This window comes from Dama dama, chromosome 24 (genome assembly GCF_033118175.1).
Source record: "Dama dama isolate Ldn47 chromosome 24, ASM3311817v1, whole genome shotgun sequence".
NCBI classification, from domain to species: Eukaryota; Metazoa; Chordata; class Mammalia; order Artiodactyla; family Cervidae; genus Dama; species Dama dama.
Window position 1 is genome coordinate 12,881,684 of NC_083704.1, and position 13,017 is coordinate 12,894,700.

General features: G+C 39.4%; 2 non-coding genes across 2 annotated transcripts; both read left to right on the plus strand.

Moving 5' to 3' along the window:
* The first annotated feature begins 499 nt into the window (after positions 1-499).
* TRNAM-CAU (transfer RNA methionine (anticodon CAU)) lies at positions 500-572 on the plus strand. The gene has a single exon. It is a non-coding gene; the product is annotated as a tRNA-Met (tRNA).
* Positions 573-8,702: 8,130 nt separating this feature from the next.
* Positions 8,703-8,776, plus strand: TRNAG-UCC (transfer RNA glycine (anticodon UCC)). Its single transcript has one exon. It is a non-coding gene; the product is annotated as a tRNA-Gly (tRNA).
* Positions 8,777-13,017: the final 4,241 nt, after the last annotated feature.

Sequence of the window (13,017 nt, forward strand, 5' to 3'; positions counted from 1 at the left end):
TCGATCCCTGGTGCAGGAGGCTCCCACATGCTGCAGAGCCGCCGGGCCCGTGCACCACAAATGCTGAAGTCCATGCTCGAGAGCCTGGAAATCCCAACTACTGAGCCCAGATGCTGCAACCACCGAAGCCCTCATGCCCTAGAGCCCATGCTTGGCAATAAGAGAAGCCACCCCAACAAGAAGCCCTCTCAATACAACAAAGAGTAACCACCTCTCTCTCTGACCTCCACAACTAGAGAAAAGCCCTCGCAGCAACAAAGATCCAGCACAGCCAAACATAAATTAAATAAATAATTATTTTAAACAATATACTAGAGGGGGTTTTGGAGAAAAGGGAAGCCTCCTACACTAACGGTGAGAATGTAAGTTGGTAACAGGCACTATGAAGAACAGTGTGGAGGTGCCCTAAAAAATGAAAAATAGAGCTACCATATGATCCCTCTCCTGGGGGTATATCCGGAGAAAACCATAATTCAAAAAGATGCATGCACCCGGGACTTCCCTGGTGGCCCAGTGGATAAGACTCTGTGCTCATAACGCAGGGGGCACAGGTTCAATCCCTGATTAGGGAACTAGATCCCACATGCCACAACTGAGAGCTGGCTCAGCCTAAATAAGTAAATAAAATAGCCTAAATAAATAAATAAAATAGCCTAAATAAATAAATAAAATATATGTAAAAAAAAAAACAACAGATGCATGCACCCCAACAGTCATGCAGCACCGTCTATGACAGCCAAGACATGGAAGCAACCTAAACATCCACTGACAGACGAATGCATAAGGAAGATGTGGTACATACATATCACAAAATATTACTCAGCCATAAAAAGAACAAAATGATGCTATTTGCAGCAACACATATGGACCTAGACATCATCACACTAAGGGAAGCCAGACAGACAAAGACAAATGTCATATGATAGCACTCATATATGGAATCTAATTTTTTTAAAATGATATAAGTGAACTTATTTACTAAACACAAACAGACCCACATATTTCAAAAACAAACTTAGCGTTACCAAAGGGGAAATGTGTGTGGAGGGGATGATAAATGAGGAGTCTGGGATTAACATACAAACGCTACTATATATAAATTAGATAATCAACAAGGACCTACTAATACAGCAGAGCGAACTTTACACAACATTCAGTAATAACCAACATGGGGAAAGAATCTGAAAAAGAATGAACATATGCATATGTATAACTGAATCACTTTGCTCTATACTTGAAACTAACCCATTGTAAGCAAACACTGTAAATCAATTATCCTCAAATAAAATAAAATAAAAAAGTATCAGTCTTCACCAAGTAAATGGTGCAGCTAGCTACAAGATCCAGTGCATGAATTATTGGAATGAAACAGAAATCTACCTCAAGCCTCACTTTCCTACAAAAACATAACTCTTTGTCAATATAACTAGTTGTTATTAATTATGAGATAAAACAAGGTGGAAAAATATAGAACAATATTAGGAAAAATAAAAATGTCTGTCTTCAAATTGAGTAACTTTTCACCTTATCCTCTTAGGCCATTAATTGCCACTTTAACTTCACCTTGGTCTCCCTACTCATCTATAAGAATATTTAACTTTCTTCTGGTTTTTCAAGTTTCAAAAATGTTTTTAGCCTGCTATAGAGTTTTTACAGAAAATCACTTCTAACTCTTCTCCTGCTGATCCATCTAATAACCCTATTTAGGTTTTACTGGAGGAGGCAAAGTGTTAAGTGTTTCATCACCTCTCTAGTTCTAGACATTAATAACAGCTCCGTCAGAAAAATAAACCATTTTTTTTTAAAAAAGGAGAAAAAAAAAGATAAGCTTATGGACATAGTCAAAGGTCTAATACTAGTTCTAGACATTAATAACAGCTCCTTCAGAAAAATAAACCATTTTTTTTTTAAAGGAGAAAAAAAAAGATAAGCTTAGGGATATAGTCAAAGGTCTAATACTGAAGGAGAGTTAAAGGAACAAGATCACTGGAAAAAAGAAAAAAAGAAACTGACTTTCTAATGCACTGAACAAATGCATCAGAAAAAATATATAAAAGAAGTCTTACAGACCTAACAGAGAATTTGACAATAATTAGTGTTGTATGCATAGAAAACTAAGCGAACAAACAAAAACATGCTATTGTTAATTACAAGAAAAACAAAACTGTACAAGAAACATAACTATGATCAACAACATTTATAATACAAATAAACAACATTTCTCATTATGATTAACAACATTAATGAGCAAACATTTCTACATTCTCAGTGACCTAAATATAAATGTAAATAAAATGTCCCTGGAGGAACAGTGGATAAGAATCCATCTGCCAATGCAGGGGACATGAGTCCAATCCCCGGTCTGGGAAGATCCTACAGGGCATGGAGAAACTAGGCCCCGCGCACCACGATGGCTGAGCCAGCGCTCCAGAGCCCACAAGCTGCAACTACCGAGCCCAAGTGTCACAGCTACTGAAGCCTGGGCACCTAGGGCCTCTGCTCTGCAACAGGAGAAGCCAGTGCAGTGAGAAGCCCGTGCACCACAACGAAGAGCAGCCTCCACTCGCCACAACTAGAGAAAGGCCACGGAAAGCAACAGAAGATTCAGCGCAGCCAGGAATAAATGATTTTTTAAAGAAATCTTGGAGACACCCCTCTCTCTGTCCCTCTCTATTATGTATATTAATATATAATATACACCTTGTATTATATTATATATCACATAATATATATTTTATAGGTTATATATCATATATATTTGTTGTTCAGTCACATAGTTGTGTCTGACTCTTTGCGACCCCATGAATGGCAGCATGCCAGGATTCCCTGTCCTTCACTATCTCCCGACGCCATCCAACCATCTCATCCTCTGTCGTCCTCTTCTCCTCCCGCCTTCAATCTTTCCCAGCATCAGGGTGTTTTCCAAAGAATCGGCTCTTCACATCAGGTGGCAAAAATATTGGAGCTTCAGCTTCAGTGTCAGTCCTCCAAATGAAAGTTCAGGGTTGATTTCCTTTAGGATTGACTGGTTTGATCTCCCTGCAGTCCAAGGGACTCTCAAGAGTCTTCTCCAGCACCACAGTTGGAAAGTATCAATTCTTTGCTTCCCAGCCTTCTTATAGACACATACAAATACATATACATGTATAATATATATACACACACATATTTGGCCATTCATGTACATATATATGAGCTTTCCTAGTGGCTCAGATGGCAAAAATCTGCCTGCATTGTGGGAAACCCAGGCTCTATCCCTGAATCAGGAAGATCCCCTGAAGAAATGAATGGTTACCTATTTCGGTCTTCTTGCCTGGAGAATCCCATGGACAGAAGAGCCTAGCAGGCTACTGTCCATAGGGTCGCAAAGAGTCTGACACAGTTGAACAACTAACACTTTCACACACACACATATATATGTATGTATGTATATGCATGCATGCATGCATACACACACACACACACACAAGATAACAGTAGTCTTCACCCAGTTTTGGGAAAGAAAAAAAAAACATCTCCAAACATTGTCAGAATGTTGTCAGATGTTCCCTGAGGAGCAAAATCTGTTCTAACCCATTTATTACATTTTCTCTACTAGTGTGATGAGGATTTTATTTCTCTAACTTGAAACTGATTCAGAAAGCCATAAATTATGTCAAAATTCAATAAACAAAATATTAATATAATTATTTAGAAAGATACAACCAATAAAAGAAAAAACAAATTAAAGTATTAAATGCAATTGCTTCTAAAGAACAGAACTGAAGGACAAGGAGGGGTGATTTTGAACTTTTTAACATGCTTTTGTTGTCTTAATGTGTACATATATAGCTGACCAGGTAGCTGACCAGGTAGAAAGCTCCAGAGACAGACTCAAAATTCTTATTCTCATAAGAGATGAAAGAAGTGTTTATTCTGATATTTTTTCTAATCTCATCCAAACCATATTCTCTTGCATTTTGCCCAGAGGTAAGTGTGGCTGTCATCTAGCTTGAATTATATGCTTGTTTCTTTTCCAAGATGACTCTAATCTGCCTCCTCCCTAACTGGGTGGAGAACTGGTTTACCTAGTTGCAATTATGCAGCAGTCAGAGAAGACAGGAAAAAACACTCTGGTAAAGATTCTTATGAACACTGAAATAACATTAGAATCCCTAGATCTACATGGGTTGTCTCCTCTAAAACCGAGGTGGTGGAGGAGATGAGGGTGGTTGAGACTGCTTTGTGGATATGTGTCAATGCTACTTACTTTTCTAGATTCTTTCTCCAGTCTCCATCCACCCCATCTCCCTCACATTGTACCCCCAGTACTAGCTCTAACTCAGCCTTGCCTCCCCCCACCACAACAACTGAAGCAATCTTGGGACTGAATTTCTTATGTATTCTATGTTAAGTACATACTACATTTCGTTTATCCATGCATCTGTTGATGAACTTTGAATTGGTTCCACCTTTTGGCTATTATGAATAATGCTGTTATGAACTTGAGTGTACAAATAATTGTTCAAATCCCAGTTTTTAAATATTTGCGGTTCATGCCATAGAAATTGATGATACGGTCTGTGATTAACTTATTTTTATCTTTTTTTTATGATTAGCTGTTTGAGGAACAACCTACTGTTTTCCACAGCAGCTGTAACATTTTACATTCCCACCAGCAATGCACAAGGGTTCCAATTTCTTCATATTCTCACCAACACTTGCTATTTTCAGTCTGCTTTTTTTTTAATACTAGTCATTCCAAGGTGTACAAAGTAGTATGTTGTTGTTTCAATTTGCATTTATTTTCCCACTGGTAAGTGATATTGAGCATCTCTTCTTGTGCTTATTGGCCATTTTTGTATCTTCTTTAGAGAAATGTCTATTTGACTGCTTTGCCCGTTTTTAAAAAATTTTATCCATTTATTTGGCTGCAATGGCTCTTAGTTGTGTCATGCCAGGTCTTTTTTTGCAACTCTCTGGATGTGGTGCATGGGCTCAGCAGTTGCAGCTAGGGGCTTAGCTGCTTGGAGGCATGTGGGATCCCAGTTTCCCAAGCAGGGATTGAATTCGCGTCCCCTGCACTGCAGGGCAGATACTTAACCACTGGACCACCAGGGAAGTCCTCTTTGCCCACTCTTTTTTTTAATGCCAATATAAAGTGAAGCTTTATTCTTGATGATGTGGTCAGGTATCTTGGGTCAGATAACAAAGAAAAACATCCTCCTTCACCAATTTTTGAAATTATAAAATATTTTTTTGTTTGTTTGTTTTTTGTTAGCATTTTAAAAGTATATTTTTAATTGGAGGACTGCTCCCTTTTTAGTCAGGTTGTTTCTATGTTGCTGAGTTGTAGATACTCTTTCTATATTCTGGATATTAATCCCTTATCAGATATAATTTGCAAATATTTTTCCCATTCCATGACTTGCCTTTTCACTCTTTAACAACTGTCCTTTAATACATAAAAGTTTTAATTTTTTATAAACTACAATTTATCTATTTTTTTCTTTTGGTGTCCTAGCCATGAAATCATTGCCAAATCCACTGTTATATAGTCTTTCCACTATGTTTTCTTCTATGAGTCTTACAGTTTTAGCTCTTACATTTAGGTCACTGATCCATTTTGAGTTAATTTTTGTATATGGTATAAGAATAGGATCAAACTTTATTCTTCTGCATGTGGATATCCAGTTTTCCTCTTCTACCCTTCTGTTTCAGCTTTTTATATTTAACTCTGGCTTATTTCAAAATGATTTCGAAGTTTAATATTGATTAAAGGTCTAAATGAATTTTCTTTTCAAGTTATTATGCCATCTTCCAAAGCAATATCCTTGCCTTCCTCAGCCATTATTTTGTAAGCACTTTATTGAGATGTAATTCACCTACCATAAAATCTACACACTTAAAGTATACAATTCAATAGTTTTTAGTATATTCACAGAGTTGTACAACTATTACCACAATTTTAGAATATTTTCATCACCCCAAAAAGAAACTGTATACTTTAGCAGTCACCCTCATTTTCCCCGAACCCTTGCAGTCTTAGGCAACCATTCTCTATAGGCTTGCCTATTCTGAATATTTCATTATTATTTTGTAATAAAGAATAAGTTGTGGTTTTAGATAACTGACTAATTTCACTTAGCATAATGTTTTTAAGGGTCATCCATATTATAGCTTATATAATATTTCATTCCATTTTAAAAATAATTATTGTATTTATTATTATTCATTTTTGACTGCGCTGGATCTTAGTTGTGGAATGTGGGATCTAGCTCCCTGATCAGGGATGATCTAGGCCCCCTGCATTGGGAGCACGGAGTCTTAGCCACTGGACCACCAGGGATGTCCCTCAACACTTCATTCCTTTTTCTAGCCAAATAATATTCCACTGTAAAGATATACCACATTTCACGTATCCATTCATCAGTTGATAAGATATGTGTGTTGTTTTCACTTTTTGATGCTGCTGTGAACATTTGTGTATAAATTTTGTGTGCACATGTGTTTCAAGTTTTTTTGAGTATATACCCACCCAGGAGAGGAATTGCTAGGTCAAATGGTAACTCTATATTTAACCTTCTGAAGAACTGCCAGACTGTTTTCTGAAGAGGGTACACCATTCTACATTCCCACAGTGTTATTTCTCACATTTATTATTACTTTTATTATTATAGACCTGCTAATGGATGCAAAGTGGTATCTCATTGTGGTTTTGATTTTCCTGATGGCCAATAATGTTAACTATCTTTCCATGTGCTTATCAGTCATTTGTAAATTTTCTTTTACCCAATTATTTTTTATGTCTTCTTTATCATATCTATCTATTCTGTTCTTTTTACCTATCTATCCTTTCACCAGAACCATACCTTTCTTTCTTATCCTACATGTTTTAATATCTGATAGGACTATTCTCTGAACTCCACCCTCCTTCCATTTCCTTTACTTCTTCTGAATTGTGTTGGGTATTTTCTCTTATTAATTTAAGGGGGGACCTTTAGAAACTGACACATTACCATGCTAACAAAAGAGACAACTTTCTTAACAACCATTCTTTATATATTTCCTTACAGTATCCTGATGCCATTCATACGTGCTCTAAACATCCATGGTGACTTATACCAGAAATAGTGTATATGCAATTTGTGATTTTAATGAAATATTCCAATAGCTTTAGAAAAGCAAATGACACAAATGAGGTGTTAACTTGAGTCAATTGATACCAAGAGATAATGCTTGATTTGAAGAAAGAGGTTTCCTTGAAATATTTCTCCTAGTTGTCCCTTAGCAAAGGTAATTGCTTAGTAAGCGAGTCTCTGCATAAATTTCAATTCTCCAGCATTAGATTAAGCATGACAATTGGGATTCTCCATGGAAACAGTGGAGCAAGATGTTACACCTTCCAAAACACATAAAAATAATGCTCTCTTATTTGTTGCCTGGCAACAATGCTCCTTGCACTTATTCACAGGAAAATTTATTTTTGCTGATTGGTATAACTTTGGCAGGGAAAGGAAAGGAAAAAAATAGTTATTTCAAGAATCAAACATTGAGAGGACAGTTTAACCTTTCCCTTCTTTTAAAGACCCTTGTGAGGTCTTCATAACTTTAAATAACATAAAAGGCATATACCATACAAAAGCATAAAGCATAAAAATATAAAGGCAAAGTGAGCATGATCAGAGAGGAGCCTTCACTAAGAATCTTTGAGGGACTTCCCTGGTGGCACAGTGGATTAGGATTCACCTGCCAGTTTGATTCCTGGTCCAGGAAGATCCCACATGCCCAGGGCATCTAAGGCTTGCGCCACAACTCCACTGAAGCCCACACGCCCTAGAGCCCATGCTCAGAAATCAGAGGAGCTGCCGCAATGAGAAGCCCATGCACCGCAACTAGAGCGGGCCTGACTCGAGCAACTAGAGGAGGTCCACATGCAACAACAAAGACTCAGTGCAACCAGAAACTAATTAATTATAAAAAGAAAAAAAGAATCTTTGAGGACAAAAGGTCTTTGATTAAGGGACACACTAGATGAAGCCCTTGAGGCTCTCAAGCGGCGTGGGTTCAAGCTGCACTTCTAAGGCTTACTGACAATGGGGCTCAGTCTAAATTTCACTCACCTCCCATCCCAGTTGGTCCCGGTGGTAGACAGTAATTTTGTTCATGATTCTTTCTTCCCTCCCCATCCTCGCTATGGTTTATCATGGAAGAGAACTGGGGTGAGCAAAAAGTTTTGACCTTACATTTTTATACTACCTTAATATAACTGAAAAAAACTCCCAGTGAAAGATATGAAAGAATTAGTTAAGGGAAGCTGATGAAGATGGTGTGGAAACTGTAAGGTTCCACACTCCCAGATATTCCCTGGCCCAGACAATGTCTATATTAAGTGTATCTATAAATACACAGAGAAGGGCTGGAAGCACAGACACCAAAATGAATGAGAGTTACAAACAGAAAGTGGAATTTGAAAGAATCCTGATCTTCTTCTTTATATCTTTCTGTATTGGTTGAATCTTTTGCATTAAATGTATATTACTTCCCCCCAAACCAAGGAAGTTATTTTCCACACATAAAGGAAAAAGAATGCTACTGACCTCCACTTTTTCAACAACTGGTACCCCTGAATTCCCAAACTTCAGTTCTTCACTAATTCTTCCCCACTTTTTAGCTTCAGTCAGTCTGTGAAAACAACCAAGTGTAAAAGAAACAAGAGAACTTCCCTGGTGGTCCAGTGGTTAAGACTCTGTGCTTCCACTGCAGGGGGCCCAGAGTTCAATCCCTGGTTGGGGAACTAAGATCCCACAAGTCACGTGGTGCAGCCAGAAAGAAAAAAGTAAAGAAGGGGGAAAAAAAAAAAAAAGAGCTCTGCTCTGATTCCAGTTCCAGCCCTTCACCTCACTGTCAGGACCTCAGCCTCCAATCTGCAAAGGGAAGGGCTGGCCTAACTAGGAATTAGGAAGTTATATACCTAGAGAAGCCAAGGAGGGACCAATAACAGGAACCAACGGGGCTGTGCTGGACCCAGGAGCCGCCCAGCCTCAGGGAGGCACCACCGCAAGCCCCGAGGGGCCAGCTTTTCCGATTTATCCAGACACTGGAAATCAGGTTTTTATATGAAATCTCCCGATTTTTTAATACTAGCAGATACATTTTAAAACATTTTGGCGATTTCCTGCAGGCCAAATCAACCTGACCTATGACTCCATCTGGCACGTGGTGAGCTGACTCTGCGTCAGAAGCTCTTTAAGGCTCCTTCTTTCACGTTCATTCTGCTCGGGCGCCATCTAGGGACGGTGCCTGTCACAGTTCCCGGGAAAAGGACTTTTTTATTTTTGGCTACACCGTATGGCATGCAGGATCCTAGTTCCCCGACCAGGGATCAAACCCACTTCCCCTGCAGTGAAAGCACGGAGCCTTAACCACAGGACCCGCAGGGACGTCCTGAGAAACCTTTTTAAACAGATTGGTTAGAAGATCATTTATTTGTATGCCCGCCAAATTAATTTTTCTAAACGATTTCTTAAATGGCCTCTCAGGTATAATTAGAATATAATCAGATAGATCAAAATCATACATGACTTACACTTCATGGGGAACACAGGATTACACAAGTGAAGAACATTTATTTACCACATTCCAGGCGTTGTTCTGTTTTAAAGTATTTTATTTAATCCTCCCCATAATCCTATGAATTAAGTACTATTATTACCCTGATTTTTCAGATGGAGACACTGAAGCCCAGAGAGATTGTGCAGCTTACACGAAATCACACAGCCACTTATTGGTGAAGCTGGGATTAGAAAGCAAGCAGCCTTAGTCAAGAGGGTGTGTGCTTCTAGACTGAAGCTAGATTAGGGCATAACTGTTGTAATAGTCACTTTAGCTGCAGATGACAAAAACTAAAGCAAAAACAAGGCATGGTGGGGGTGGGAGGATTTCCGGCTATAGAAATATCTGGAGCCCAAACAATGGCATCTCTCCCCTCTCCCCCATGCAGTTCTGCCTTCTTCTGATTTGTCTAGTCTCAATAAGACACAGCACAAACATGCTACCTTCCGGCTCCACAAAACAATGGGGAAACAGTGGCTATTTAGTGAAAGGTCCTGGGGATAAACAGGCTCATGTTTTGGAAAACAAACAAACAAACTAGATCCTCACCTAACACCACATACAAAGATGAACTCCGACAGATTAAAGACCTACATGTGAAGATAAACATATAAATTTAAAATGAGAAAACGTGAGAGACTATGTTGAGAAGGACTTCGATGAAATTCAAACGCACAAGCCATAGGAAATGTTCAATGAAGAAGACTACAGAGAAAGCTAACATACAAATAACAAGAATAGAAGACAACTGTAATGTCTAAACCGATGGGTGACTAATATCTAGGATGTACAACAGACTCCTGTAAATCAACAACAAGAAGAGAAGGAATCCCACAGGAAAATGAGCAATTTATAGGAGACAAAGCAAAAAAGCTAACAAGCCTATGTTGGATGATCAAGCTCACTAGGAACTAGAGAAATACAAAAGGAAACAGCACTGAGAGTTCACTTTACATTTTTTTAGACTGGCAAAAGTTAGAAAGACGGATAATGCCACATGTTGGCTGGGACTGGGGGCAGAGGGTCCTGCAGGCCCTGCTGGCAGAAGGGGTACAGACGTTCTGGAGAACAGTTGGGCACTTTTTAGTGACTTAAGAATATACACACCTTGAAAGTGAAAGTGTTATTCGCTTAGTCCTGTCCAACTCTTTGTGACCCCATGGACTTTAACCCACCAGGCTACTTCATCCGTGGGATTCTCCAGGCAAGAATACTGGAGTGGATTGCCATTTCCTCCTCCAGGGGATCTTCCTGACCCAGGGATTGAACCCAGGTCTCCTGCGTTTCAGGCAGATTCTTTATCATCTGAGTCACCAGGGAAGCCATACACACACCTTGGGCTACAGCATATACACCCAGTTATATGTCCCAAAGGAATTTTCATCCTGGCCCATATGGAAACCAGGATGAGAGTATTTATCATAGTCGAGTTTGTGCTCACGGGACACGATGTGAGTGTTCAAGCTGCGGGAGTGAAAACACAAAACAGTCAAGGACTTCCCTGGTGGTCCACTGGCTAAGACTCCATCCTCCCAATGCAGGGGGCCCAGGTTCGATCCTTGGTCAGGGAACTAGATCCTTCACGCCACAACTAAAGAGCCTACAGCCACAACTGAGGATCCCGCCTGCTGCAACAAAGATCAAAGAGCCTACGTGCTACAACCAAGACCCAGCGCAGCCAAATAAATAAATATATTCGAACACACACACGCACAGCAGAGGCCCACCCAGCTGACCCCAGGGCAGAAAGCAAGAGAGACCCACAAGACAGGAGAAGTGCTATCAGGCCACACTTGTGGTGGCAACTGCTGGAAAGATGCGTGACAGCAGGATGGGGCAGCCACCATCTGGGGTTGCCAGACTTAACAAATTGAAGTCACCTTGTTTTTGCCTCTGAAAATGAACTCGGAGCTATGGATTTTTAAAACTTTTACTTACTTATTTATATCTGTGGTTGTATTACATGGCTTGTAGGATATTAGTTCCCCAACCAGGGACTGAACCTGGGTCCCCAGCAGTGAAAGCGTGAGTCCTAACCACTGGATCGCCAGTGAATTCCCTAAACCTTTTATTTTATTAAAAAAAATAAAAAGGACCAAGGAGCTCTATCCCCCTGCATGGAGAACCCACACAGAGGAATGATATATAATATCTGCACAGAGGTTCCCTCTTGGACAAGCTTTCCTAGGTGGTAATTGGATTCCCAGAATGCTAGGAGCCCAGCAAGGGCCTGGGCTGTGATGATCTTGCTCTTTAGGGACACTGGCGCTACCTTCCGTGTGTTTCTGGATATATAAATGAAAAGCATGAACTTGCCTGAGTTTGAACCGGCTCCACCCTTCACTATCTGTGAGCTCTCTGTGCCTGAGACATCGAGTCTCTAAGATGAAGATCAAAACACAACCTACATCATAGTTTTTTGGTGAAGAGTCATGAGTTGGTGGTGCTCTAAGTATTTAAACAGGGCCTGGTACCAGGTAAGGGCTATAAAAAAAAAGACTAGCCACTGTATCAAGACCACTTGGGATTTCTGCTTCTTGGCCCAGATTAAGCCAGATCTATTCTATATCTACCAACACCAGCTATCTCTGGTACTAATCTACTTTCATATTGTGCACACATACAATTCAGTCAAGCCAGCCTCCTTGGATGGGAGGGAAAACTAGTATGCAACCAGCTCCCGAGGGTTTAACAAAGCCAGAATCTGTTGTCTTTCTCAAATTCCCCCCAGGACAACATGTAATAAACACTATTATTAATATTATTCCTTTTTTAAAAATGGGGAAACTGATGAATCAAAGAATGATATACATAATGAAACCCAAAGCATTCTCTGACCTAAACCATTCCAATGTTTTCTTGGGTGAGTCTCCCAAGGCAATAGAAATAAAAGCAAAAGAAAAAAAAAAGAAAAAAAAAAAAGAAATAAAAGCAAAAATAAACAAATGGCACCTAATCAAACATACATGCTTTTGCACAGCAAAGGAAACTATTAAAAAAATGAAAAGCAAGCCTACAGAATGAGAGAAAATATCTGCAAATGATGCAACCAACAAGGGCTGACTATCCAAAATATACAAACAGCTCACACAACTCAACAGCAAAAAAACACAAACAACCCAATCAAATACATGGGCAAAAGACTTAAACAGAGATTTCTCAAAAGAAAACATACAGATAGTCAACAGGCACATGAAAAGATAATCCACATCACTAATTATTAGAGACATGCAAATCAAAACTAAAATTCTCACATCGGTCAGAATGGCATCATTAAAATGTCTACAAATAATAAATGCTAGAGAGGATGTGGGGAAAAAGGAGCCCATCTACACTGCTGACGGGAATGTAAGTTGGTTCAGCTACTATGGAACATAGTATGGAGGGTCCCCAGAACACTAGAATTACCATATGATCCAGCAA